General features: G+C 43.7%; 1 long non-coding RNA gene across 1 annotated transcript in view; it reads left to right on the top strand.

Moving 5' to 3' along the window:
- The window catches only part of LOC147018998 (uncharacterized), a 64,370-nt gene that overhangs the window by 9,398 nt on the left and 28,583 nt on the right, over window positions 1–26,389 (top strand). The window contains exon 2 of the long non-coding RNA XR_015062828.1: window positions 18,893–19,047. This is a non-coding gene — a long non-coding RNA (uncharacterized LOC147018998). The remainder of the gene's footprint in view (window positions 1–18,892; window positions 19,048–26,389) is intronic.

The following is a 26,389-nucleotide window of genomic DNA, read 5'->3' as shown; positions in this document are numbered from 1 at the left end:
ATAATAATGAAGAAAATAGATCCTAAAGTCGACGCGCCTCTTCACAAAGACTCAAATACAGTCAAAAGGAAAACAAAATAAAAAGAAAACCTTTACTTTTGAGTATGCTTGTACTTAACTTGGCCCAGAGCTGGTCTTTGTGGAACTTGGAATTGAGGTGCTTCTATTCGCACATGCAGATGCGCACAACAAAATGGCGCCTCGTTGCTTTCTCATTGTGGGAGAAATGCACACCAGGCAATCCTCGGAACTCCACACCAAGGCTCAGAGACCCAGAGCAACGGCTTCATGCGCCGATCGTCCTCACCGACCCAACCAAGAGCCAAAGGCCAGTGTCTTGCTTTGCCATGCGAGATAAGTTGCCTCAACACGAACACAAGGATCATGCCGTCCTCCTCGGGCATCCACTCATCCTCCACTCTCGCCTCTGACTCACTAACGTTGTCGAGACTACCGTTTCCTCCTCCGAACTCTCCTCTCACGTGTGCTCTCTCTCTCTCTCTCTCTCTCTCTCTCTCTCTCTCTCTCTCTCTCTCTCTCTCTCTCTCTCTCTCTCTCTCTCTCTCTCTCTCTCTCTCTCTCTCTCTCTCACCTCTCAAAATTATCCACAACCAACCCTTCCTCTTCGATCACGCCTCACAATCCTCCGCCTCCGGGACGTGGCCTGCTCGCACGAAACCCGGGAAGGAGGACTTCTGCCTGCTCGGCTAGCTTCTGATGTCATGCCCATCAATCATCAGTCTCAGGGGTGTGACTTCGCCCACCGTCACCCTTGGAGGCAGGACTTCTGCCTCCTCGGCACGTTTGCTTGTTTCTCCTCGTGGTTTTGCTTCAAAAACAGAAGGAAAAGTCACAGGGGGGAAATTACATACTGGGGAAGTTATTCTTACTCTCCAGCTAATTAACACCACACCACCTCCCGTGTGGTAACACGTAACACTTAAGCCCACGGGTTCCCTACTTAGTTACATAGAGATGCCTCCTACACATTCACAGACCAAGCAACTCCACACAATGCTATATTGCCGATTAAATTCCTCCATTAACACTCACAACCATAACAGTACATTATGTGGGGGGAAGGATGGAGAGATGAGGAGAAATAGGGGGAGAGGGGAGGAAAGGGAGAGAGGAGGGGGATAAGTTGGATTGGGGAGGGGGATAGAGGAGGAAGAAGTTTCCTTCTGTATCCATTCTGTCCACCCCATTCCTCCCTACCCCATTGTTTGTCCAATTCTCCGTCTATTTTGTCCTCAACTCCACTGTTGGTGTCCCTCCTACCCTCGCTCCTGTTCCTTTTGTCCTGTTGCATCCTTATCCATTTCATGTTCTAGCTCTTCGACAAGCCTTGACTCTGTCTCCAAAAAAGTCATAGTTTGGCAACCATTATGCAGGCTTCATGGTCCGAATGTTGTCTTTCTGTGTTGAAGTTCCTTGGCAGGGAAGTCATCTATTATATATTGTGAAACATGGTGTCTGGCTGTGCATTCGTCTGTCTCTCGTTTATGGCAGCCGCTTCTCATGTTGCATTTTGCAAAGCTCCACATTCACTTTTGAAATTATAGGGAAACAGGCATGTGTAATGTTGATGCCAAATCTTATTTCACAATCAGGATTTTTTGCACGCTTTGAGACAAATTTGAATGTCGGAGTCCAGCAGTACTGTAAAACAGCAGGTTTGTTTTTCCAATTCACGTTCCGATTTGTGTTCAAAATATAACATTCAATTTAAATGTTGTTCCTCGATCATAAAACTGAGATTTACAGACAGACAGATAGACAGTTGGACATGAACCAATTGCTTAACCCCACTTTTTGCTTCGCTTGCTTGGGATAATAAGGATAAACCTTACCTTTATTATACTCCATTTACAAATGATCTGTGCTGTCAAAGCACTTTCTTGGAAATGGTTATATTGTGCTGTTTGCCATTGCCTTCCCAGCATTGTTTGTCCATGCTCTATCCTTTTTAAATGCTGAGCATCAAGCAAGGAAGCAGCAAGTACCATTTTAAAAATTAATTATTTGGTATGACAGCTGGCCGGGGTTTGGACCACCGACCTCGCTGCCTTATAGCGGGCACTCTATAAGGTGCCACCGATACACCAACACAGATCATAGTTGATAATCTGGAAATCACACAAAATAATGAGTTCTTTCCTTTGCGGAACCTAAATTAGAAAATGCTCGCCTCCAATGAACTGGAACATTTATCTCTACTGACTTAGAACCATACAAATAACCAAAAGGATTGATTTTCATATTTCTTGTTTCTCAGCGTTATTATTATATTTTGCATATAGTTCACGCAAGTACAATGACATGGACTACACAAAAGAGCTAAATTGCAATGATTAATTTAAGAAGTGAAAAGTCACGTGAAATTAAATGCAAATTGAAAATTGGCAAGCAAATGGTTCAAACAGACTGTTGTAAAACCATCTACTGTGTTTCACTTGTGATTTCAGAATTTCTTGCACAGCAACATGATGTCCAGTGGAGGGCTTGTTACTCTTATGCTTTAATTAATAAAGCCATGTGAAATTAAATAATGCAGAATTACTCACCAATAAATGGATCAGCACATTATATTCCATGCTGCCACTGAGTGCATTTTTTTTAATGCTTCATGAATGAAGCCAGATTTGCACGTAAGACATTCTGGTCATCAGAAAAAAGATCTTATTTAATCAAAAGAAGGAAATTAAATGTTAATGAAACAGGCTGTGCATTTCGTGATTCTGAAGACTATCCGTGCTGTATGTGATGCCAGGAGTTGACTTGCCGAGTGTATTCTTACATAAGATGGTTTTTGGGTCTCATTTGTCATATCAGATAAAGTTCTATCGCATGCATAGAGAACCTCCAGCCCGTGACATGTTTTGATCCGGCCTGTGTGGTGATATTTTGTTCAGTATTTTATGTAGCTATTATCACTTCACTCGAAAACAACTTAAGAATACCAACATGTATTTCCACCTCAAAAGGAAGCAATCTCTGAAGTCACATTAGGCGAGTTACATTAACATTGTTACCTTCGCAAACTTTGTTGCGAAGGTTATGTTTTGATCACTGTGTATTTATTTATTTATTTAATTTTTTTGTGAATTTGTTTGTTTGTTTGTTTGTTATTCGCATAACTCCAAAAATGTTGAACTGAATCACAGCAAATTTGGTGGGATGATTGGTTATTATCCGAGGACCATTTGATTAGATTTTGGGAGCGATTGGGTCAAGGTCATGAAAAGGTCAAAATTGTATTTTTACCATAGCGCGGTCAATTTGTATCCAATTCGCATGCAACTAATGCACAAAATGTTCAGAATTCAATTCCCCATCTTGTGATATGTGACATGACACAATGACGTAATAACCCTTATTTGCGGTTGGGAGTCAAAGGTCAGGGGGGTCACGACATTGCAAAATGTGCGGTTTTAGTCATAACACGGTCAATTCTTATCCGATTTGCATGAAACCAACACCAAAATGTTGACTGTTCTGTTCCCCACACTCTAATACCAATTACAAAATTAAGAGTACAAAGGTCAAGGTCGAGGTCATGAAAAGGTCAAAATCGTCATTTTGCCATAGTGCGGTCGATTTTTATCGAATTTGCATGCAACCAATGCCAAAATGTTGTGAATTCAATGCCCAATCTTGTGATATACGATATGACACAGGAAATTTAATGTTTTTAAACCATCATAACACATATGAGATGGCAGATGTGGTATGGGATTAAATACCCTCACAATCAACGGTTTCTGGTGGGCAGGGGGGCAAAATGTAGCGTTGGCGAAGGTATGCACTCTACTGAGTGCCCGTTCTAGTTCTTTGTGTTATGACTGCAGTATTAAAATGTGTATGATTTTCTATGTTACTTTTGTTTAGTTTGTATCAATGTTCAGCATGTTTAGATACATTGCAATCATTTTCGTATGTGCAGGAACAACAGAGAGAATGATTAGTTGCATTATTTCTCTGCATATGTGCTGTTTAAATTACAAACAAATCATTTTAAGCATATATCCAGACTGTAGCAAGTCAAACAATATCTGCTATGGCCCTCCAACAAGGAAAGGTTCTCCCCACCTGGTCGACAGTAATTATCTCCATCACTGAAGGTGGAAAGAGGTTATGTTTTCACCACCGTCTCAGCTGCTTGTTATTTGCGAAAATCGAAGATATTTCAAGTTTATTGGTTGGTTGCGTGTGTTATTCTGTTTGTCTGTTTTTATGTTTATTGCCTACAGGACACAATTTTAAATAGATCTTTAAGAAACTTCACCAAGATGCAGAAGTAATCTCAACCGAGAATCCTTTTTTTTTTTTTTAGATCAAAAGTCATCTTGAGGTCAAACTTCTAAAATCGTCATTTTTCATCCAATTGACTTGAAAATCGAACGGCAATTGCATGGTACATTACTGAATTGGGAAAAATACTATTTTGAGGTCTAAACGTCAAAGGTCAACTCAAGGTCAAACTTCTGAAATCATCAAATTTAATTTGAAAAACTGTCACTTTTCATCTGAATAAGCTGAATATTAAGCAGCAATTGCATAGTGTATCACTGAATATGGAAACCAACTATTTTTGTGGTCAAAAGGTCAAAGGTCAACTCAAGGTTAAACTTCTGAAATCAATTTCAATCTGAAAAATAATCAGTTTTCTTCCGATTGACCTGAGCTTTGATTAAGATTGTCAATTTCAATCTTGATGAAATGGGCAATTAGATGTGTCCATGGCAACCTTTGGCGAGGGGGTAGATTTTGCAAGTATTGTGCTCTGCACGACATCTTTTTCTTGTTTGTCTGTTTGACAATCGCCTACAGGTCATAATTTTAAACCGCTCTTCACAAAACTTCACCACATGGTAGAGTTTGTCCTAAGCAAGAAGCCTATTGTTTTTGAGGTCAAAAGGTCAACCAACATCAGGCCAAAGGTCGACAAATTTGTCAAATTTCTAAAATCCTCAATTTTATTCCGATTGACTCGAAATTTGAGCAGGATTTTCATTTCAGCTTGCTGAATTCAACCACCAATTATTGTTGAAGTCAAATTTCTTTTATTGATTTTCCAAGTATTGTGCTCTGCATGATGTCTTTTTCTTGTTTATTGCCGGAATCCTTCGGATTTCAGCAATTATGTTTGTCTGTTGTGTGTGTCATTCTGTGTCTGTCTGTCTGTCTGTTTGTTTGTGTTTGTTCACCCTGTAGCAGCTACACCATTTCAGCGATCATGTCCAAACTGGGTAGAGAAGTCGGCCATGGTCCAACTTAGACACGTCGTTTTTGGTGGATCTAGGTCAGAGGTCAAGGTCAAGGTCACCGAAAAACCAAAATTCTTATTTTCACAATAATGTCTGCTAAAATGGTCGTATCGACTTCAAACCAAATCCAAAATGTGCATCTTCCAATTCTACATCCAACCGTATGTCTCATTGAAGTGTCGCACCAACACCCTTCTTAGCGGTCGGGGGTCGGGTCAAAACTTTCAAATTGCGATAAAAACACCATTTCAAGTCTGATTGACTTCCAAGTTATGATCATGACCAAACTAAGTGCTATAACTCATTAAATAGTAGTTCTTTCGACTTATAAGAACCAAATTGATTTCCAAGTTCTTGTTTTTTCAGAGATCATGGAGATATGACAATGTTATTCCAGCAATTCCTTGATCAACGAGCAATTTCATTTGTTTGTTTGTGTGCAGGATATCTCAAAAAAGTGGTGGACGGATTTGGATGAAACTTGGTGGACAGGTTGGGTGTGTAACAAGGAAAAATTGATTCGATTTTGGTGAAGATCCAAATCGGGATCCGGCTCCAGTAACTTTTTAATTTTAAAAGTGATCCTTCACCATTGAGAGATGGGGCCAAAAACGATGTCATCATCACACCATTTTAAAACCTTTTCCCTGAGCAGGGGTCAGCTTTTTGCGGGCTCCAATCATGGTACCCTTTCTTGTGGCAATGTTTTTTTTACGGCTGGATGCCCTTCCTGACGCCAACCCTTTCGTCGCCTTCGACACGCAGGGATAATTACCAGTATACTGGTGCTCATTTCACCGACCTTGGAAGGATGGCAGACTGAGTCAACCCCCCTGATGTTAATTCAGTGGCCAGTGGGGCTCGAAATCGGGACCCCGAGGATCCCAAGCCATCGCCCTAACCACTAAGCCAACACCAGGCTATGGGGCCAACAATGATATATTGCATGATATTAAAAAAAACCCAAAAAAACATTTATTGGGCCCAATGAGTTCTACTTGATCAGGCATGGCTTGGCAGACGTCTGCTCTCTGCCGAGTGCCCTTATAGTTCAGGATTGTTTTTGTGAAACATATTTTGGCATAATTATGCAGAAACACAACAGTAGAAGGGAATACTTGCTGAGTTCCTTCCAAGTTGTCTTGTACATAAAATATTCCAATGCTAAGGTGAGAATTTCATGAACTAGAAACGGGTGAAGAGAAGGTTTTTTTTTTTTTTTTCAATCTCCAATGTACTACTCTGTATCTAATATCTCTTATATTTCTCTATAAATTCTTACTATTTCCGATTGTCTTGTTGAATATGGTATGAATCTTGGTTTCTTTGCCAGCACCCTGCATTCCAGGTCATCTGTACTACTTAACTAACCTGATAGAAAACGTCTCCAACACGATCAATGTGGAATTACTTTTCCTGAAACAATGAGATGCTTGGAAAGATGGATCGGTTACAATGACATGTCGAGGCTTATGGTAAAAAAAATAAGGCCTCCCGTTGAATCCGTTTGCCTTTGTTTCTCTGAAGGATCTTTGTCTAGTGCATGGGATAATATAGCATTCCACTTCCGTAATTATACAGTGACATTTAATCAGAAGTCAGTCCACCACCACCACTAACGATTCAACGTGAGGTATCATCTGACCACCAAATCACTGCAACCTTTTTTTGTCTCCACTGCTGAAACTCATGAGAGAGCTTCCACATGAAAAGTTTGATTTGAAAACATGATAAATGTGAATTTCACGAATTTTTGAGTTGATGTGAGTTTCGACATTTTCGATGGGAAATATTACATTTGATGTTTGTAAGGAAAATATTTTTGTTGAAAAGGCATTTACAGTCGTATCTATATTCGTGCTGAGGATGAGTTCCTGAAAAATAAAGCGCGAATCGAAAATTTGCTAAAATGTGTCATGATGCCATTGTTTATCTGGAGATGCATTCCCGACGGTGTTATTTCTTATGCATGATCGGTATATAAGGGATTCTTTGAGGTATCGGTAATTGTGCTAATAATAGTACAAAATGGTAAACATATCATTTTATAAATACTGTAATGCAGATAGTAGTAAACAACAGTTCAAGGAATTCAAGGGTTGCCTGGTCATCATCATTCGCAGTGTCACCATTGATATGGATGCTGTGCAAGTTACTGTTGGACTTAAACTTGTCAGACAAAGCTTAACCGGCTCTCAATCTTCTCGAACAAACCACTCCTTGAACGAGTTAACTTTGTCTTTGTCAAACAAAGTGCTGGACTTGGAAAAAGCTTATATTACCTCCACCACCGAAGGTGAAGGAGGTTATGTTTTCACCCCTTTCTGTCTGTTTGTTTGTTTGTTTGTTTGATACTTGCAAAATCGAAGATTTTTCTAATATATTGGTCAGTCGATTTTGTTATCTTGCCAAAACGGAATTTTTGCAAGATATTGTTGCAGATTCGCGCCTGCCGACGTGCGGACGGCCACGTCACTCGAATTGCGACCGCGTCGCCCACCGGACGGACAATTCAGGCGTGACCCTCCGGGAACTATCGCCCGGAGCCAGTCATGGGTGGGCCTTTCGACCTCACCACAATCGTGCCAATCGGCCACCCGCGTAGGATAGGGTTGTTCGCCAAACTCGACCTACGACCTACCTAAGTACCCACGCCGATGGTAAACCAGGCGATCATACCTCGCCGCAGGTCGACTCTGGACACGAGCCGCTTGGGCGGCCCGTTCCGTACTATCGGGATAACAGAGTGGTGTTATCGTCGACCTCGATGGTTCAGATTATTTACCAGGCGTTTTGCACCCACTACGAACCCTTTACGTGAAGCAGGATGGAGGGTCAATAAAGAAAAGACGAAGCGAAACGGGAAAACAATTCACACAATGCACATTTATTTCCCTGCACACGGAAAGCACATATATACAGTCATACAGTCAAAATGCACATATAGCAACCAAAACAAAAGCAACAACGACGCAGAGTTACTATCGACTACGCGCACACACGGCAACACTTATACAGTTCTACTTTACAGACGGCGCCAACACACATTTACACAAAAGCAAAGGAAAGAAGCCACCCTCATAGACAAGAGGGCAGACAGGCCAGTAGGCCAAGTGTGCGCGTGACCTGGAGGAGCGGCCAGGCCCGCGAGACTGGAGGGGGGTCCTCCCCACGTCCTCGTGACGCGTTGGCGGACGAGCCGCAAATGTCGCCGCTCGGCTGTGCCCCGACTCCATGCTCCTTGGCGGGTTTTGTTGGCACGACGTTTGGAGTGGGGTGGGAATGGGGCCCCCTTTTTGCACTATCTCAGCGTGGGGGAAAGGGGGAAATGTTGATGCCCTGGGGGAGGAGAATGGCTGGCTGGCTTGGGTCCCACGACGAGCGATCCCACACCGCGACCTCGTCGCCGACCACCGTCCTTCTCGCCTTGGACCCGAGCTCCTTTGCCTCTTCCCGCAACTCTTCTCAGCCGACTCCAGAACCCAACTCGATGACACTCTCCTCAGCCGACTGCAGAACCCAACTCTCTGCCACACCGATGACTTTGCCACCCGACTCGACCGACTTCATTCGCCTTGCGCTCGCCTTCTTATAGGCCGGCAGGAGCAGCTAATATGCAAATATCCAGATCAGGATATTTGTTTTCCTGATCTGGATATTTGACCTCGGGGGCAGAGCCACGCTTGCCCATTGGTCGGAGGAAAAGTGGGCGTGAACCTCCCCTGATCCTAGAATTTGCATATATCGATTTCACACAGACGCACCTGGAGGCGGGGCCAAGCCGCCCGCGCTTGCCCATTGGTCAGAGGAAAGGGGACATGAATCTCCCCTGATCCTAGAATTTGCATATATTGATTTCGCACAGACTTGCCTGGAGGTGGGGCCAAGCCGCTCCAAGCTTGCTAATTGGATGGAGGGGAAGTGGGCGTGTAGCGTTCTTGATCCGAATTCTCCCTCGGAAAGGCCGCTATTAAAGCTCTCGGCTCGGTGCGTTCAGCACTAATCGCCGAACGGGCCCGAGACAGCCCGACGTTCAGTGTTCACAGGTGGTGCGGGAATGGCCATAGAAGGAGAGAGGTGAAGGTGGTGGAGGGTTTTCGGTGGTGGTTGATGGTTATGGTGCCGTTTGGGAATGCGGTGATGCGATGTTTGCAGGATTGAGTTGTAAAGGTCGTGGCTGTTGGCGTTGATGTTTTTTGTCCGAGGGTTGGAGCGTGGTTGCAGATGGTGACGATGGCTGGCGTGGTGGTTGTTGTGTGATGGCGGTTGAGATGTGGTTGGTTCAAAATAAAGATAGAACAGAAAAACGGCTATCTCAAAGTGTTGCAGCCCGAATGGATCACATAAATTCCCTCTATACAACGGGTTTGGGCTAACTACACATGTACTTAGAGATATCTCACCTACAGGCCCTTCATGGTATAATGCGAATTTCCACAGCCATAACAATATGTTAGTCAGGTTGTATGTTTTTTTTTTTGTTTTGTTTTTTTATTTTTTTGTTTGTCTGTTATCACGTATAAAAATTCTGCAGAGCACAGTTATCATTGGAAAATTTTTGTAACTTCGCATATCGGAGGCCTATAGAGGTCCCTTTCAGCGCATAAAATTTTGAAGGTCAAGGTCAAAGGTCAAGGTCACTTTGTCGCAAATCAGGGGAGTCAACGAAACCCTTATTTTTTGAGTAATTTTGATCGGATCATCTTCAAACTTCATGGGAATATAGTTCAAGGTCTGCCGCTCAGCTGATTAATTTTTGGTGGCAATTGGCCTTGACCTTCATGGTTCGCGCCGAAGGTCAAACATATTTGACCCCAAGGTCAAATTTTCAAGTTTTAGGAACCATATCGTGTAGTACCTCAAATTGAGGACCTCGATGAGTGTTTTCGAGATATGTCAAACTTGAGACATTATGACGTCATTTGGTGACGTTATGAGGCAAACGCATATTTTTCATGGTTACTCTAGAACGATTCTCATCGGAATCTCTCGTAGGCAGATATTCCTCAAGGAGTCGCTCCTGGTGGATAGCAGATCTGTTCACCTCAGTGGGACCTTAAAGAAGTCATACGTGGTCACCTTTTGGCAAGATACGCGTCACCTGCGGGTGACATTGGTTTATTTGTTTGTTTGTTTGTGCGCAGAATATCTCAAGTTGTGGACAGATCCAGATGAAATTTTGTGGACAACGTTGTTGTGTGACAAGGACGAACTGCTTAGATTTTGGTGAAGATCCGGATCCGGATCCGACTACTGGAATATTTTTTATATGAATATTCACCATTGCGAGATAGGGCCAATATATATATATATATATATATATATATATATATATATATATATATATATATATATATATATATATATATATATATATATATATATATATATATATATATATATATATATATATATATATATATATATAGCATGATATCTCAAGTTGTGGACGGATTCGGACAAAATTTAGTGGGCATGTTGGGTGTGTGACAAGGAAGAATTGTTTCAATTTCGGTGAAGATTGGAAACGACAATTTTTGAAGTTATTCTTCACCATTGAGAGATCGGGCGAAACTAATATATAGCATGATATCTCAAAACTTTGTGGACTGATTTGGACAAAACTTGGTGGACAGGTTGGACGTGTGGCAAGGACGAATCTATTTAATTTTGGTGAAGATCCGAATCCGGATCTGGATACGATAATTATTTAATTTGTAAAGTGATTATTCACCATTGAGAGATCGGGCCAAAAATGATATGGTACTGTACAACATGTTTCTTTACTGTTTTACTGTTTTTACATACAACTTTACTGTTTCACAATGCACTACTCTTCTGCTATTTTAACAGACTGCTCTCATTTCGACCTCTCCTTCATACCTTGCCTAAAAAATCCAACTATTACAGCGCTTCTTCTCTCCATGCTCTGAATTCGCCTTCATTGCATCCATCAAGAATTGTGTTAAATCGCATCTCTGACCTAAAACTTTTAAAAACCACAGTTTGCCATGGATGCTCGCTTTCCATCAACCATTCTTTTTTTCCAACTTCAGTGCCAACTCACCCCCCTCACCCCTCACTCTCACTCTCAAAGCAACCATCCCACTCTTCTCCCTCCAAGCCTCCCTCTCACCTCTTTCAAAAATTCCCCCTCACCTTTCTCCCACCTTTCATCCCCCTCACTCTTCCTTCTCTAAGTTGCCCCCCTCTCATCCACCAACCTGCCTCCCTCCACTGCCCTCTCACCTCCATCTCTTCACTCCACCTTCTCAAATCCTCAACTGCCATCTTCCTTGTCTCTTGTCCCCCTCTCTCACAGCACCACAGAGCCTTTTCTCCTCCTCATTCGGCCCCCTCCCCTCGCTATTCTGCAATACCCCACACTCCTTCAGCAACCCTCCTTACCTCCCCCTCGTCCCTCGTCCGACCCTCCCCCGCCCCCTCCACCTCCTGCACCAAAAGCCTCCTCCCCTACCTCTTCATTAAAAGTGTGGACCTCAAATATCCGGGGCCTTCGCTCAAACCTTTCAGATCTTTCCATGCAGGTTGCCACTGACAAACCAGACATTATCTGCCTAACAGAAACTTTCCTCTCCCAAGACGTGTCTGACTCCCAAGTATCTCTCCCTGGTTACTCCCTCTTACGGTATGACAGACCTGAGCCTCGTCCTGGTGGAGGTGTTGCTCTCTTCATCAAAGACTCTATTCCTCACTCTCCCTGCACTGCTCTCACTCCCCCACACCCCCAGGAATACCTCTGGCTTCGGCTTCCCCTCCACTCCCACCTCATGTTTATATGTGTACTGTACCGTCCACCGAACAGTGATGACTCCATCTACACCTCACTCTCCGAAAACATGGACCATCTTCTATCTTCTCATCCAAACTCTCTCTTCCTCTTATGTGGCGACTTCAATTGTCATCACGCCAGTTGGCTAGGTGTGGGTACCTCTCTCACCTGCCATGGGACATCAGCAAAAGCTTTCTGTGACTCATTGGGACTGACTCAATCGGTCAACTTCCCGACCCGGATCTCAACCAATGGTACTCCATCTCTTCTGGATCTGATTTTGACAAATTTCCCTGACAATATCTGCTGCTCTTCCTTCGCTCCAATTGGTTCTTCTGACCACGTCCTTATTAAAGTGGACATCTCTCTGGCTGTTATCAGAGAACCACCTCACCGCCGTCGAGTCTGGCATTTCACTCAAGCCGACTGGCAGGGTCTCCGAGCAGCCATCAAACTTACAGACTGGTCTCCTATCACTACTTTCTCAAACATCAACTCATCCTGGGAATTCTTTCAAAGAAACTTGCTCTCCCTCATGCACAGATTTATCCCCTCTCGTGTTCAGTTGTCTTACCCTTCCTCCCGCCCTTGGTTTACTGAAGCTTGTGGCGAGGCAGTTGTCCTGAAACAACTTGCCTTTGCCTCATGGAAAGCAAACCCAACTGAGGGCAATCTCAGTTCTTTCCACAAAGCTCGGAACAAGTGTGTATCTACCCTCAGGAGAGCCAGAAAACAACATCTTTCTCATCTCAAGTCTGAACTCTCAAACCTCTCTCCCTCCTCAAAATCCTGGTGGGGTTTAATCAAATCTGTTTCTGGTGTATGTTCCCCCTCCATCCCCTCCCTTACCTCAAATGGCCGCACTGCTGATTCCACACGTGATAAAGCTGAATGTCTAAACTCGGTGTTTGCAGCTAAATCTTGTGTCCCAAACCCATCACTATCTCTACCCACTTTACCCAGTCGCACCCAACTGTCCCTGGACTCTGTATCCTTTTCTCCTGACAAGGTGGAGAGCTTGCTTTCAAACCTCAAGTCAGATTCTGCAACCGGTCCAGACGGCATCAGCCCACGTGTCCTCAAAGCCTGCTCTTCTGCTCTTGCTCACCCTCTCTCTGTTCTATTCACCCTCTCATTTTCCCAAGGTCATCTGCCATCTGCTTGGAAATCTGCTAACATCACTGCCCTGCATAAAAAGGTGCAAAAACAGATCCCTGTAACTATAGACCAATCAGCCTTCTCCCAATCATCAGCAAGGTTATGGAATCCATCATCGCTTCAGACATGAAATCCTTCCTCTTCTCCAATGGCTTGATTTCCAATCATCAATTTGGTTTCAGACCAGGTCACTCTACCCTAGATATGCTGCTACTGCTCTCCCATCAATGGATGGAGGTCCTCAATGCCAGACAGGAAATCCGAGCCGTATCCCTGGACATATCACGTGCTTTTGACACAGTCTGGCACCCTGCCCTACTCACCAAACTCTCTGCCCATGGTATTCAAGGCCATCTCCACTCATGGCTCGCAGACTTCCTCTCCTGTCGCAGTCAACGTGTGGCCCTAAATGGAGTTCTTTCATCTCCTCTTCCTGTGCAGGCTGGAGTTCCTCAAGGTAGCGTTCTGGGCCCTGTTCTTTTTCTGGTTTTCATCAATGATCTCTCGGACTCTCTGGAAAATCCTCTATTTCTCTTTGCCGATGACTCAACCCTCTGCCGTACCATCTGTCATCCCTCAGCCCGGCAAGCAGCAGCTTCTTCACTCACTGCAGATCTGGATAAAATCACAAACTGGTCCAACACGTGGAACATGTCTTTCAATCCAGACAAATCTCACACTCTCACTATGTCTCTTCGAAAGGACCGTTTACAAAACCCCCCCATCCACTTTCTCAACAATCCTCTGGAAGAAGTCTTTTCTTTCAAGCTTCTGGGTCTCACTATCTGCCATGACCTTTCCTGGGAAAGTCACATTTCCAACCTTGCCTCAAAAGCCAGTCGCCGACTGGGAATCCTCCGTCGTGCAAAGTCCTTCCTCGGCCCTCTTGAGCTCCTGACCACTTACAAAGCTTTTGTCCGTAGCCTGATGGAGTACTGCTCTCCCCTCTGGGCTGGTGCTCCTGCCTCCCACCTTTCTCGACTTCACGCTGTCGAAACCAGGGCTTTTAAGATCATTGGCATCTCCCGCAATGAAGCTGAGTCTTTGGGCCTCTCACTCAATCACCGCAGGTTGGTCGGTGGTCTTTCTGTCTTCTACCGACTCCTCTCCAGCCTTGCCCCCCTGCTCTCTCTGCAATTTGTCCCAACCACATTTCCACAGGGCGCTCAAGGTCCGCCAACAACCCCCTTCTGGTAAAACTACCAAAATCACGAATCACTGCTCATCTTCACTCTTTCATTCCTCTTTTTCCCGCCTTTGGAATAAACTTCCTCACTCTATTCTTTCCCATTCTTCCCTTCAGGCTTTCAAAACAGCTGTTCACCACCACCTCTTATCTTCCCCCATCCAAATCCTCGATCTTTTCTACCCCCGATAATCCACCCAAGCCCACTTCCTTCAATTCTCCTGCTTTCCTTCCTGAAAGTCCCTTTAATGTCCATCTTCCCCTCGCCATGTTCCCCGTCCCATCCCCATCCCTCTCCCTTCCACAGTTCACCTGTGTCTGTTCCCCAATGTTTTGTCCCTTCCACTCCCGCCCCTCTTGTCTCATGCCTCCTTGCTGTGAGTTGTGTGTTAGCTCTCATACGAGCCTCGACCAAGGTATACAAAAAAAAAAAAAAACATCATATTTCAAAAATGTATTTGGCCCAATATGTTCTCGTGGATCAGGCATTACGTGGCAGAGGGATGTACTCTACCGAGGTCCTTTCTAGTTAACCTCCGCCATCGAAGATGGATGGAGGTTACTGTTTTCACCCCTGTCTGTTTGTTTGTTAACAGTATTACGGAAAAACTCCTGGACGGATTTCGACGAAACTTGGTGGGGGGATTAGGTATTGTCCTAGGATCATGCGATTAGATTTTAGACTTGGTTCAAAGTCCAATATGGCCGCTATGGTGGCCATTTTGAAAAAATATTTGAATTTTTGTTTTTGCATTTCTACATGTTTTAAGTGATTTCCAACCAAAAAAATACATGTTCGAGAAAAAAAAAACAGAAAATTTTGCAACTTTTTTTTCAAAAAAATTTCGATTTTATTTGAAAAATATTTGAATTTTTTTTTGGCATTTCTACATGCGCGTCGATCGAGTTTAGTTTATTCAATCGTGGTACAGTAGAGTCTGATCCGTTTTGACCTACAATGAATAGGATATCAGGTTCACTTAAGTGACCCAGCAGTATTGGTGGCGGAGGTTTTGCATTCTACCGAGTGCTCCCTCTTTAGTTTTTTCTGTATTATTGAGAATTGTTCTAATGGTCGACGTGGCCAAATTGAACGCAAGACCCACTCCCTTCCACCTGATTGGCTCAGAGCATGTGCATGCCAACAATGGCAGTGAGTTTACTTGGTGAGTGCTGCATGTTATCGATTTTCTTTTTCATAAAATATTTTCACCAGGACAAACAGCTCTGTCACGAAATAAGGTCTAGCTGTCAAAGGGGTAGCGCTAAGCGAGGTACTACTGCAATTTAATCCACAAAAACAAACCTGATTGTTTCAAAATGAAGTTCACAGTGCCTGTCCTACAACACAATGATATGTCTTGTTTTGGAATCAAGCTCTTCATATATCATATATTACATACAGGACAAGGACATGAGAAGATATTGAAGCATTTCTGCATGAATATTTAAGAATAAATTGTTTGATGATAGACAAAGTAATACAACACATGGGATTTGAATCTTGGATGCTAGTAACTTTAGCTACATGCTCAGATGTGAGCTTCAAGCTGGCCAACCTCTACACAAATGAATTTGACATTTAGAGTTCATAATGATTGAGTTATGTTACATGCTTAAATTAATGAAACCACATTTGAAATGTAGTCGAAAGCTCAGGGCTACAGATTTCTTCTTTTACACCCATTATGGCCTCTGCACCATCTTGAGATCAATCCTGCTGCATTTCCTTTGTCAAACACAAGCTGCATCAATGCCATGCGATACTGCACAGCACGGTGGCGTCTCTACTTCTGTGACCAGCATTCAAAACTGATGTTATCGTACAATTCTGCATTTACACTCTTTCAACTGTTCCTGCATAATTGTACTTATACTCTCAAAGGACTCTCGATGTTATGTTATGTGGCCAGACTAATTAATATTACTTCAAAATATATGCCGGTTCTGCTTGCACAGTTTCTTTTGGTTGGTTTACAGGCATTTAAATGGAAATACTACATAATTGTGTCAATACAATAGTGTAAAGATGGATTCACATGAGGCCCTGTGAGTGACTCAGATATTCCACATTTCCCCCAATGAACAATGACACTGTGAAGGATGATGTGTACAGAGAGGCTGTGGGAAGTATAACAGTGTTTATCATGAACTAGCAGGGGCAGCCGGCATTGCCCCGGTGCTGTTCTTATCCTATTTTGCATTTTGAAGAAACAAAAAAATATTTTTTTCATGATTTTTTTTTGTGGTGGCTTAAAACACTTCCCCATGCCCACTAATGAGGTCGAGAATCAAGAAAAAAAAAATACTTTTGACATAGCTATAAAGGTTTAGGCACGATAGAGTAATTTTAAAAAGAAATCCAAAAAACACCCAATTTATATTTTTTTTTAAAATATTTTTTTCCTTAAAACAATCGCCAGCTCTGACGATGAACCTCAAAGTTTGACGAAGATCTGTTTGGTCATCTCTGAGAAAAATGTCGACACAGACATTGTGTCAGGGGAAACATTGCCTTCCAATCCTTCTGGAAGCTGTGGATCTGCTTATCGTGGATCCCCCTGACAACCAAACTACATTTGTACAATGCAACCTGTGCATCACTGATGCTGTACAACTGCAACAACTGGGCAGCTCCAAAGGCAGTTATGGACAAGCTTGATGCATGCCACTGCAAACACCTACGAGCCAACACTTGATATCACTGGCCAGACAGTTTGATCTCAAACAATGCATTGTTCAAACTGTGCAATACAGTCCTGCTGTCTGTGAAAGTGGCCAAACAAAGATTGTCTATGTTTGGCCATGTACTCTAGATGCCAAAGACACAACTGCACTATCAGCCCTGGAATTTGCTTTATAAAGGGCTAACGAACACAGAGCCTGCAGAGGACATCACTGCACAAACCTGCTGAGTGTGCTGTGGACTGACCTAAAATAAACAAGAGTCAGAACACTTAGATCGAAGAAGAACCTGAGGGAGTTCAGGATATTGGCTGAGGACAAGACACCGTGGTGAACAGTGAAGTAGGACAGATTGTGAAGGATCCGGGCTGCCATTGCGGTAGCCTTAGAGGGTGCGACATCAGAACCGCAAGTGGCTCAAAGATGCGAACACGAATGCGCAGACTGTAAGAGGAGCTTTGGGATCCTGATGGGACTTAGGGTGCATAGGTGCTCCAAACATCCTGTTCCATTCATCATGCAATGCCTCCCCATGGGATGAAGGCCTGCTGGGATGAGGAGTAATTACATCTGATGACCCCAAATGAGGTCCAGCTATTGCTTGGGAATTGTAAATTCATTAACCAAACACTAGCATGGAAAATCCCTGGACGCCCCTCTGAGGCCATCATGGTGAAAAAGGAAAAGTGTGGCATACAAGGAGCTGCTTGTGCGGTTCCTTTAGGTTGCCATTAAGATGTCCGTGACTTCTTTATGGGCCATGGAGGCCATGCCCCACAGCAAAAGCCGAGATGAGGATGAGGCAGAGAAAGTGACCTTAGCAGGTGGTGTGGGCATTTCTGTGCCTGCCTCTCCTGCGACGGTCAATCCAATTAATCCCGATGTGGAAATGTAAACAGGTGGTGATGATGAGTGGGACTAAAACCTAGATCGGGGTCATGTCAGCCAATGTTTGGATATGTTGGATACCAGATTGGCCTGCTGTGTTTACACAAGCACCTGTGCAGGGCTTGGTAAGCTGGGTTGAGGTCAACATGCCTGTTTATCAACCGGTCATCTGACCACCACTCCTCAATAACCTCACGGCTTGCCTTGGAGGGTGCCATCCCCATGACTGTGTCTTGTCCCCACGTGAAGGTGTCACCACTCAGTTAATTAGAACTTCATGTTGCACCCAAAAAGATAAATATCAACACTAAATGGTCAAGCTGTCTTTGATGCAGACAGCACTAATATCAATAGAAACTTGCACTCCAGAAATTTGCAATAATTCATTTTAGGATTACAGGGGGTCTCCATCCCAAAGGTGTTTCATAACAATTATCGTGGTTTGGTGACACATAAGAGGTGTGTGTGTGTGTGTGTGTGTGTGTGTGTGTGTGTGTGTGTGTGTGTGTGTGTGTGTGTGTGTGTGTGTGTGTGTGTGTGTGTGTGTGTGACTATTTTCTTTAGGGATGGCCAAACCTATCTTCGTCAAACTTTCAGAAGTTAATCAATGAGTATTTCAGATAAAACGCTTTTTGAAAATTTTGAAAGGAAGACTTGGATTGGTTTTAATCTTTCTCTAATGCCGAGGCCTTGAAAGCGATGTGAAAGGCGATATTAAATTATCCCTGACTCTATTCATTGGTGAGTGCAGGGAAGTGTTTTAGGCCCTCACAAAAAATATGGGGAAAAAATGATTTCTTTAAAATACCAATAGGATAAGAACAGGTAACAGGTAACACCTGATTCTCCTGCTAGTATTCCATATTGTCAGTTAGCTCGAGGAATGTCTTCATTTTGCTCTTTTTCTCACAGGTGATTCTCATTGTGTGAAAGGCTTTATTGTTTTGAAATGTTGGCCAAGGAGACCTTGACGTTGCACTGGCCATTGTCAAATTACAACACTCCTATCTCAAGCTCTTCACAATTCCTAAATCGTAGGAATAGCCATCTTGACACAGAATCAGCAGGTAATGTAACCCATTACCTTGTGTATATCTTAGAAATGATTACATGAAAGAGTGCTAAACAGGTTATCCATATTTACAGTCTATACTCTGCTTGGGTTTAAGTAAATAACTCTGAAGAATAGGAAGAGATGTGTAATATTTTGGGATGTTTGGGGAGTTGGCTTCAAATTGGTGGATGGAAATACATGTATGTACAGTATGTAAATATAAGGTAATGGGAATTGGAAAACAAACCTCAGACAAGGAAATGTGTTCTTAATGTTGAGATTTTGCATCAGGGAGATAAAGAAAAGAGTAGTTTTATATAACAGAGTCAAGCAGTTAACTCTGTTCCAGGAAATTATAAGTTACTGCAAACTGCAATCGTAAACCACCATATTTCAGTGAATTGCAGGACAAAACATGTATTCCCAACTAACGCGTACTTAAACATGTATTGCCAACTAACGCGTACTTAAACATGTATTGCCAACTAACGCGTACTTAAACATGTATTGCCAACTAACGCGTACTTAAACATGTATTGCCAACTAACGCGTACTTAAACATGTATTGAAGGGTGTTTAGCATACTCAACACTCTTGCTAAGTGTTGACTAGAGTGAACAAGCATAGGAATCAAAGCTACATCATCCAGCGCAAAAAATAAACTACTTTTTGATCACTCAACCAAACAGTCACTCAATAATAAGTTAGCCACTTAGGATTTTAGGATGTTTAGTGTAAGCTGTAAGGAAGTGTCATGTTGCTATAATACCATTTCCCTCTTTTGCAAGTGTATAATTGGTTATTTTAAGACGTCTTACGTTATACTTTATTGTTGCATGGATTTGTCAATTCGCTTACGAAGTGACTATCAACACTCAATTTACTTGACTATTCTGTTTATTCCACTGTATGATGAAGGCCTTCCTCAACATAGTTCATTCTGTTTTATTCATGACAATTTAAGGTTATTGTACTCCAGTAAATGCTTCATTTTCATCTCTCCATCTTACCTTTGGTCTCCCTCTATTTATCCAGGGCCTTCTCTTGGTTTTCAGTTTGTAAATCCTGTTTATCGTTTGTTGTTTGTTCTTGCTAGATGCGCAGCTCAGTTACATTTCAGTTTTTGATGATGGATACATGGGAAAAAAAAAATCTATGGTTTTGTAATTCAACAAAAGTGATAGCACATGTATTTGCCATGTCTGTAAACTTTGTGAAGATGTATGTACGAGGGAAATGATTGTACGCAAAACAATAGTGTTACCTTTATCATGCATTTATATTTATATCCAGAGCACACACAGTATGTAGTACATGATGAAACCTGGTGGCAGAAGCTGTTGCCTGGTCCTAACTGGATTTATTTCACTTGAAAGGAAGATAATTGGTTTGATGGCAAACCTATTTCCACACTGATGGGCTGATGCAAACTTGGACAACCAGCCTAATTGGAGTGTTGCAATCAGCAACAGCACATCATTGTGTAACCTGGTGTGCATGCTGTTTATGCTCCGTAAATCGTATCATGATGCATCAGATAGGCACACACAAACATCCACACGTATGCATGAGTGCATTTCTAAAGTTGATTTTTTTTGTTTGTTTCTTTTAAGCTCGATTGTGGAAGGTAGTTTTATGAGCCCAGACTTACTATCTTACCTGAGTAAACAATTAGAATACACAGTTAGCAATGTAACATTCAACCTGAAATGAGCTCTCAAACAGCGAATCACTGTGTCAACACAGCATGATTAGACTCATTAAATGTATTGGCTTTTCTTGATGATGCTGAGGTTTAGCTGATGTAAAATACAAAGCACGTTTATCTCGCAATTTACGTGCGGCACACTGTGCAGGAATAATTGCAAGAAATTATTTAAAACGTTCAGAGCAGAATATAATACTATGTTCCTATTTTTGGAATAATGCTGCAAATAAGCCTTGTGAAGCTCATTTAAGCCGTCAAATTACAGTTCCAATTTTGGTTTTGTTAATTGCTATGTTGTTCCTTTTGTTTTGTATATTTTAATGACATCATCTTTTTGAAACCGCTAAAATGTCTTGTTCTAAAATTGTATTACTTCATCGGTACATATTTCTCAGGCTTCCTTTTTACTTTTCTATAATGTTTGTTTTAAAATAATTAATGATGCTGACACGTTTATTTATTTTAACCTTTTGAACCCACCCTTGGTTCCCTGGAGAAAAATCCTGCTGCTCAGGTATATGGAGGTTTGAATAGTGAGTGGCTGGTAAAACAGCTGCTTGGGTTCAAAGGGTTAAGGAAGATCACGTGTTTCTGGACCTTAACTTGACGAGAGCAACATATACTTATTGCCATTATAATTTGACGTTCAATGAAGGCACTTGACCAAAATGTGATCCACGAATGAAAAACACCTTTCTCCTTTGGAATGCTTGGTTCAATTAACCGATGTAATTTGATGGCTAATTGTATTTTAGTTTTCTCATAAATTGAGTCAATAACTCCTATGTGTTCATCTTCTTTAACATAATCAGTCCTGAGTTGTTTTTTGAAGGTTACTTATCATTCTTCCCTCCAGGGCTTCAAGTCAGCTGTACCCCATGACCTCAAGGCTATACCCATGATCTCTGCTACCCCATATTACCACATTATCAAGCACTCCTTTTTTCCTAGGTTATTGTAATCCCCCCTCCCCCTTCCTATGCCTCACCTCCTTACATTTGTTCGCTGTCAGTTGGTTTGTTAATTTTGGTTTCATCTCCACAGTGCTGTTCTTCTTCTTGTTCTTGTCGTTGTTCTTGTCTTGTTCTTGTCGTTGTTCTTGTCGTTGTTGTTCTTCTTCTTCTTGTTCTTCTTTTTCTTGTTCTTGTTCTTGTTCACTTCCATGTGTCATTCTCCCCCTCCTCTTGATCTCATTCTCGCTCACTTCTACTCTGATGTTGGTGTTTCCCCCTTTCCATTTTGTTCTCTCCCATGAGTTTTGATCATGTTTAAGCTGAGCAAGTTTCAGTTTTCTTTCAGTACATTTGTCGACTTTGTCATTCTTCATGTTGGATCCTGAATTGGGGATAATTACAGATTACTCTGTTCTCTTCCTTTATTTCATCTAGTCTCAAAATATTAGCATCTTTATGCTTGTTCGTCTGTCCATCTCTGTGTAACATTATGTTCCACCCATTGGTTGGACAGCTGGCCTGACTCCATCCACAATGTCAACCTGAAAAACATACCGTCGCCATTTTGGTGTTTACTAATTTGTGAAGCGAAAGACATCTTCGGAGCTGTCATATTCACAATCGCCATGCCCTCCCTATCATTTTATCTTCCATGTAAAAGGACCAAAGAGACTGTTGAAAGGATCATCAAATATCGAAATGTTGTAGCTGATAGTTTTCACGGGCCTTGTGAAGATCACAGTATGTATAGGCCTCAGCAATCAAGGCAGCGTTTATTGTCTATATACCGTTCAATAAAATATGTGCCATTCTCTGAAGAATCACTTTTACCATGGAGGTTACGCGGGTCCTTGCTATTATTTCCGACTATTTTCTCTTAACCAACTTGACCAGGGACAATAAAAACCCATGTCATTAAAAGGTCTCTGTCCGAGGGCATCCGAAAATTTCGCGAGATTGTGAAAGAAAACATCCATCATTATTTACTTTTAACGATGTGTATATACAGTATGCATCAGAAAGAAGATAATTGGTTTTGGGTTGTTTATGTTGAAATTCCACAGGTTTTCTGCATATGTCATGGGATTGCGATTTGGACAGGTGGTCGTGATGGGCCATGCCATGTCGGAGTTGTTTCAGTCACGGTTTCTGTGAAGTTCATGACAGCATGATAAGGAAGGGGAAAGCGTTCAATATTTCTCTGTTTCCATGAGGTAGTGAAGAAATATGCAATGATCGATGGAGGAATGCCCGTTTGCTTTTGTGAGCAAGAGGAAGGTGAAAAGGGGAGGATGTGGTTGGGGTTGGGGAGGGGGTGGGGGAAGCAAGGTCAGGTCAGGTATGGGAGCATGTGCCAGAACAGCGCGTTGCTGCGTCCACTTTCCGCCGGTACTCCAGGGGCCTCCGTCTGGCCATCCCCCAAGCAGATGCCAGGCCCATCCCCATCTCCTTGAGATGATGGTCAACCTGCTGCAACCACGAGGTACGTGATCGGCCCACTGGCCTCCTCCACTCATGAGACTCCTTCGCTGAGAGAATCTGGTGAGCAGGATCAGCATCAGCAAAACGAGCCACATGTCCATACAGCCGTAACTGACGCTCACGGACTATGCAGGTAACAAATCTCATCCGAGTCTCTCTCAGCAACCGCTTGTTGGACACAAAATCCGACCAGCGATAGCCAAGGATTCTCCGAAGAGACCTGGTATCAAAGGAATTAAGTCTCCGTCTCAGATCCTTCCTCAGAGTCCAAGTCTCGCATCCATAGAGCAAGACTGGAAGTACCAAGGACCTGAAGACTCGGACTTTCGTCCTCCCGCACAGGTACCGGCAGTGCCACACCCCATGATCCAGTGAATCCATGACTACTCAGGCCCGACCCAGATGTCTATTGACCTCTGACTCACCAGCCAGCAGAGACATGAATATCACTGCCAAGGTAAGTGAATCTCTCCACGACCTCAACATCCTCACCACAAACAGGCACAGACAGGACAGCAGCATCCAAGATGTCACCGAAAGCCTGGATCTTAGTTTTGACCCAAGAAACCCGTAATCCCAACGGCTCCGACTCCTCATTCAGCACCTCGAGGGACCCAAAAGGATATCTAAAGTCTCCGCAAAGATGACTGCATCATCTGCAAAATCAAGGTCCGAGATCATGACATTCCCAAACGATGCACCGCAGCTTGATCTCTCTGACATCCTCCCTAAAATCCAGTCTATACAAGTGCTGAAAAGTGTGGGGGCCAGTAAACACCCCTGACGAACTCCAGCAACAACTGGAAATAAGTCAGAGATGGTACCACCACACTTCACTGCACTCTCATTACCAGAGTGGAGTTCAGACATCAGATCGATCAGTTTTGATGGCACCCTACGAAGACCAAGAATCCTCCAGAGGACATCCCGATTCACTGAATCGAACGCTTTACAGAGATCAACATAGGCTGCAAGCAGCCCCTGCCAAAACTCTCGCCTGCGTTTGGTGAGAACACGAAGAGCAAGGATACGGTCAATCGTTGACCTCTTTGGTGTAAAGCCTGACTGCTCTGGACGCTGGTGCTCAAGCAGATGGTGGCGAACCCTATCAATAATTATCCGAGCAATGACCTTGCCCGGCACTGAGAGCAGCGTCACCCCTCGGTAGTTGTTGCAGTCTTGGCGATCACCCTTCCCTTTCTAGAGAGGAACAACAAGGCCCCTCTTCCAGTCAGTTGGGATGATGCATGTGTTCCAGGCAGAGCACAAAACTGCATGCAACGACACGAGTGCAGCGTTTCCACCAGTCTTGAGAAGTTCAGCATGGATGCCACAGATCCCTGGAGCTTTGCCCCGTTTCAACCGGTTCACCGCAGCCCATGTTTCCACAAGCGAAGGTGGACCACAGTTGATTCGAGGGTCAGCAACAGGGATTGTAACACCCTTGACGTCCAACTCAACAGCTGGGGGATCAGCCTGGTACAACCGCTCAAAGTAACCAGCCCAGCGGGCCTTCACTTCAGACTCCTCTGTCATGAGCCTACCACTCTCTGCTCTAACTGCAGTGCTCCGAGGGATGGGCTTGGATGAACGCAATGCACGAATTCCCCTGTAAGTGGGACGAGAATCACCTGTCCACAGGTGATGCTCTACCCCCTCACAGATTCCTCGCACATATGCCTCCTTGTCCACCCTCAGTGCACGTACAGTTTTACGCCTCAGCTCCCTGAACAGCTCAGCTCTGGCATTCAGCCTGGCCCTGCGACTCTGGTCAATGGTATCCAGTGTCCCTTGAGAAAAAATTCTTCTTTGCCCTGCGGTGAGTTCCAAGACATCCACCGGCAACATCAAGGACGGTGGTCTTGAAGGCACTCCACAACTCTTCAGGACCCCCCAAAGCACCCAGACCCCCAAGTGTCCACTCAGCCTGTTCGCAAACTCCTCAGCTACTCTCTCATCCGTGAGCTTGCCAACATCCAGCCTAGGGTGGGATGGTACCATTCTCCAGGATTTAAGGTGCAGCTTTAGAGTTGCTACAACAAGCATGTGGTCAGTATTGAGGAACTGAGCACTCCGGTAGACCCTGCAGTTCTGGATCATCCTCCAGCGACCGTCAATGAGGACATGGTCAATCTCCTTTGCCACACCGCCAGCGTTGGAATACTAAGTCCAGCGATGAGCTTGTGGGCGCTGAAACCATGAACCAGCCACCCTAAGTCCATGACTTCTTGCAAAGTCAAGGAACTTAGTGCTATTCTGGTTCATAGTTCCTGACCCATGGGGACCAACACACACCTCATAACACCATCCCCATCAGTTCCAGTCGATGCATTGAAATCCCCCAAGACTAGAAGTGTATCTCGTCTGGGGTACTGATCAACCACAGACTCGAGCGTGGCATCGAATGTATCCTTCACGGTGAGATCACTCGCCTCAGTCGGAGCATAAACAGAGACCAGGGAAATGACACCTAAGGAGCGATGAATCCTTAATCTCATAATACGCTCGTTGACCGGTGTTACCTCAATTATCATTGGGGTCAGCTTATTGGACACAGCTACAGCAACTCCTTGGGTATGGTAACCATCAGAGCGACCAGACCAATAGTAGGTGTAACCACCCACCATTATCTCGCCACAATCCGGTCTCCGAACCTCAGAGAGAGCTGAAATCCCGATGTCCAAACGCTTGAGCTCAGATGGTAACAGAGACAGGTGATCATCCTCTCTTAGGGATAGGACATTCCAGGCACCCACCCGAAGGGACCGCCTCAGGTTAACCCAAGGAGACCGCCGTCTGGTGGACGACACCTCAGCACCACTCCGACACACTCTCCCGCAATCTGACCCAGGGATGTTACCCCGTGGTTTCCCTCCTATCATCAAAGTTTGGGGGTCCCGAAGGCTTTGCCCCAATCCCGTCATCCGGTGAGCTGCCCTGCGAAGAGAAGCTGCACAGGAGGTACTCCCACAGAGTGGGTTTTCAGAATTTTTTTGCGTTTTTGTGTTTTGCGGAATGAAGGGTTTTACGGTGGCCGGAGTGCAAATCCTGCCACCAACCTCCTAATAAAAAAGTAACCCAACTGCAGGATGACGTCCGCAGACACAGTTGGGCACTAGATATGGATGGCCGTTGGCTCACAAGGAGCTCCTCCGCCCTTTGACAGGTTTTGTTTTTAATCCTGCTAGGTGTCCATGGCCAAATACCCTCCT

The sequence above is a fragment of the Eptatretus burgeri genome, chromosome 10, assembly GCF_056783735.1.
Source record: "Eptatretus burgeri isolate ZD-2024b chromosome 10, Ebu_testis_v1, whole genome shotgun sequence".
Taxonomy (NCBI): Eukaryota; Metazoa; Chordata; class Myxini; order Myxiniformes; family Myxinidae; genus Eptatretus; species Eptatretus burgeri.
The sequence above is the reverse complement of the archived record's forward strand: the minus strand, read 5'-3'. Positions and strand labels throughout refer to the sequence as shown.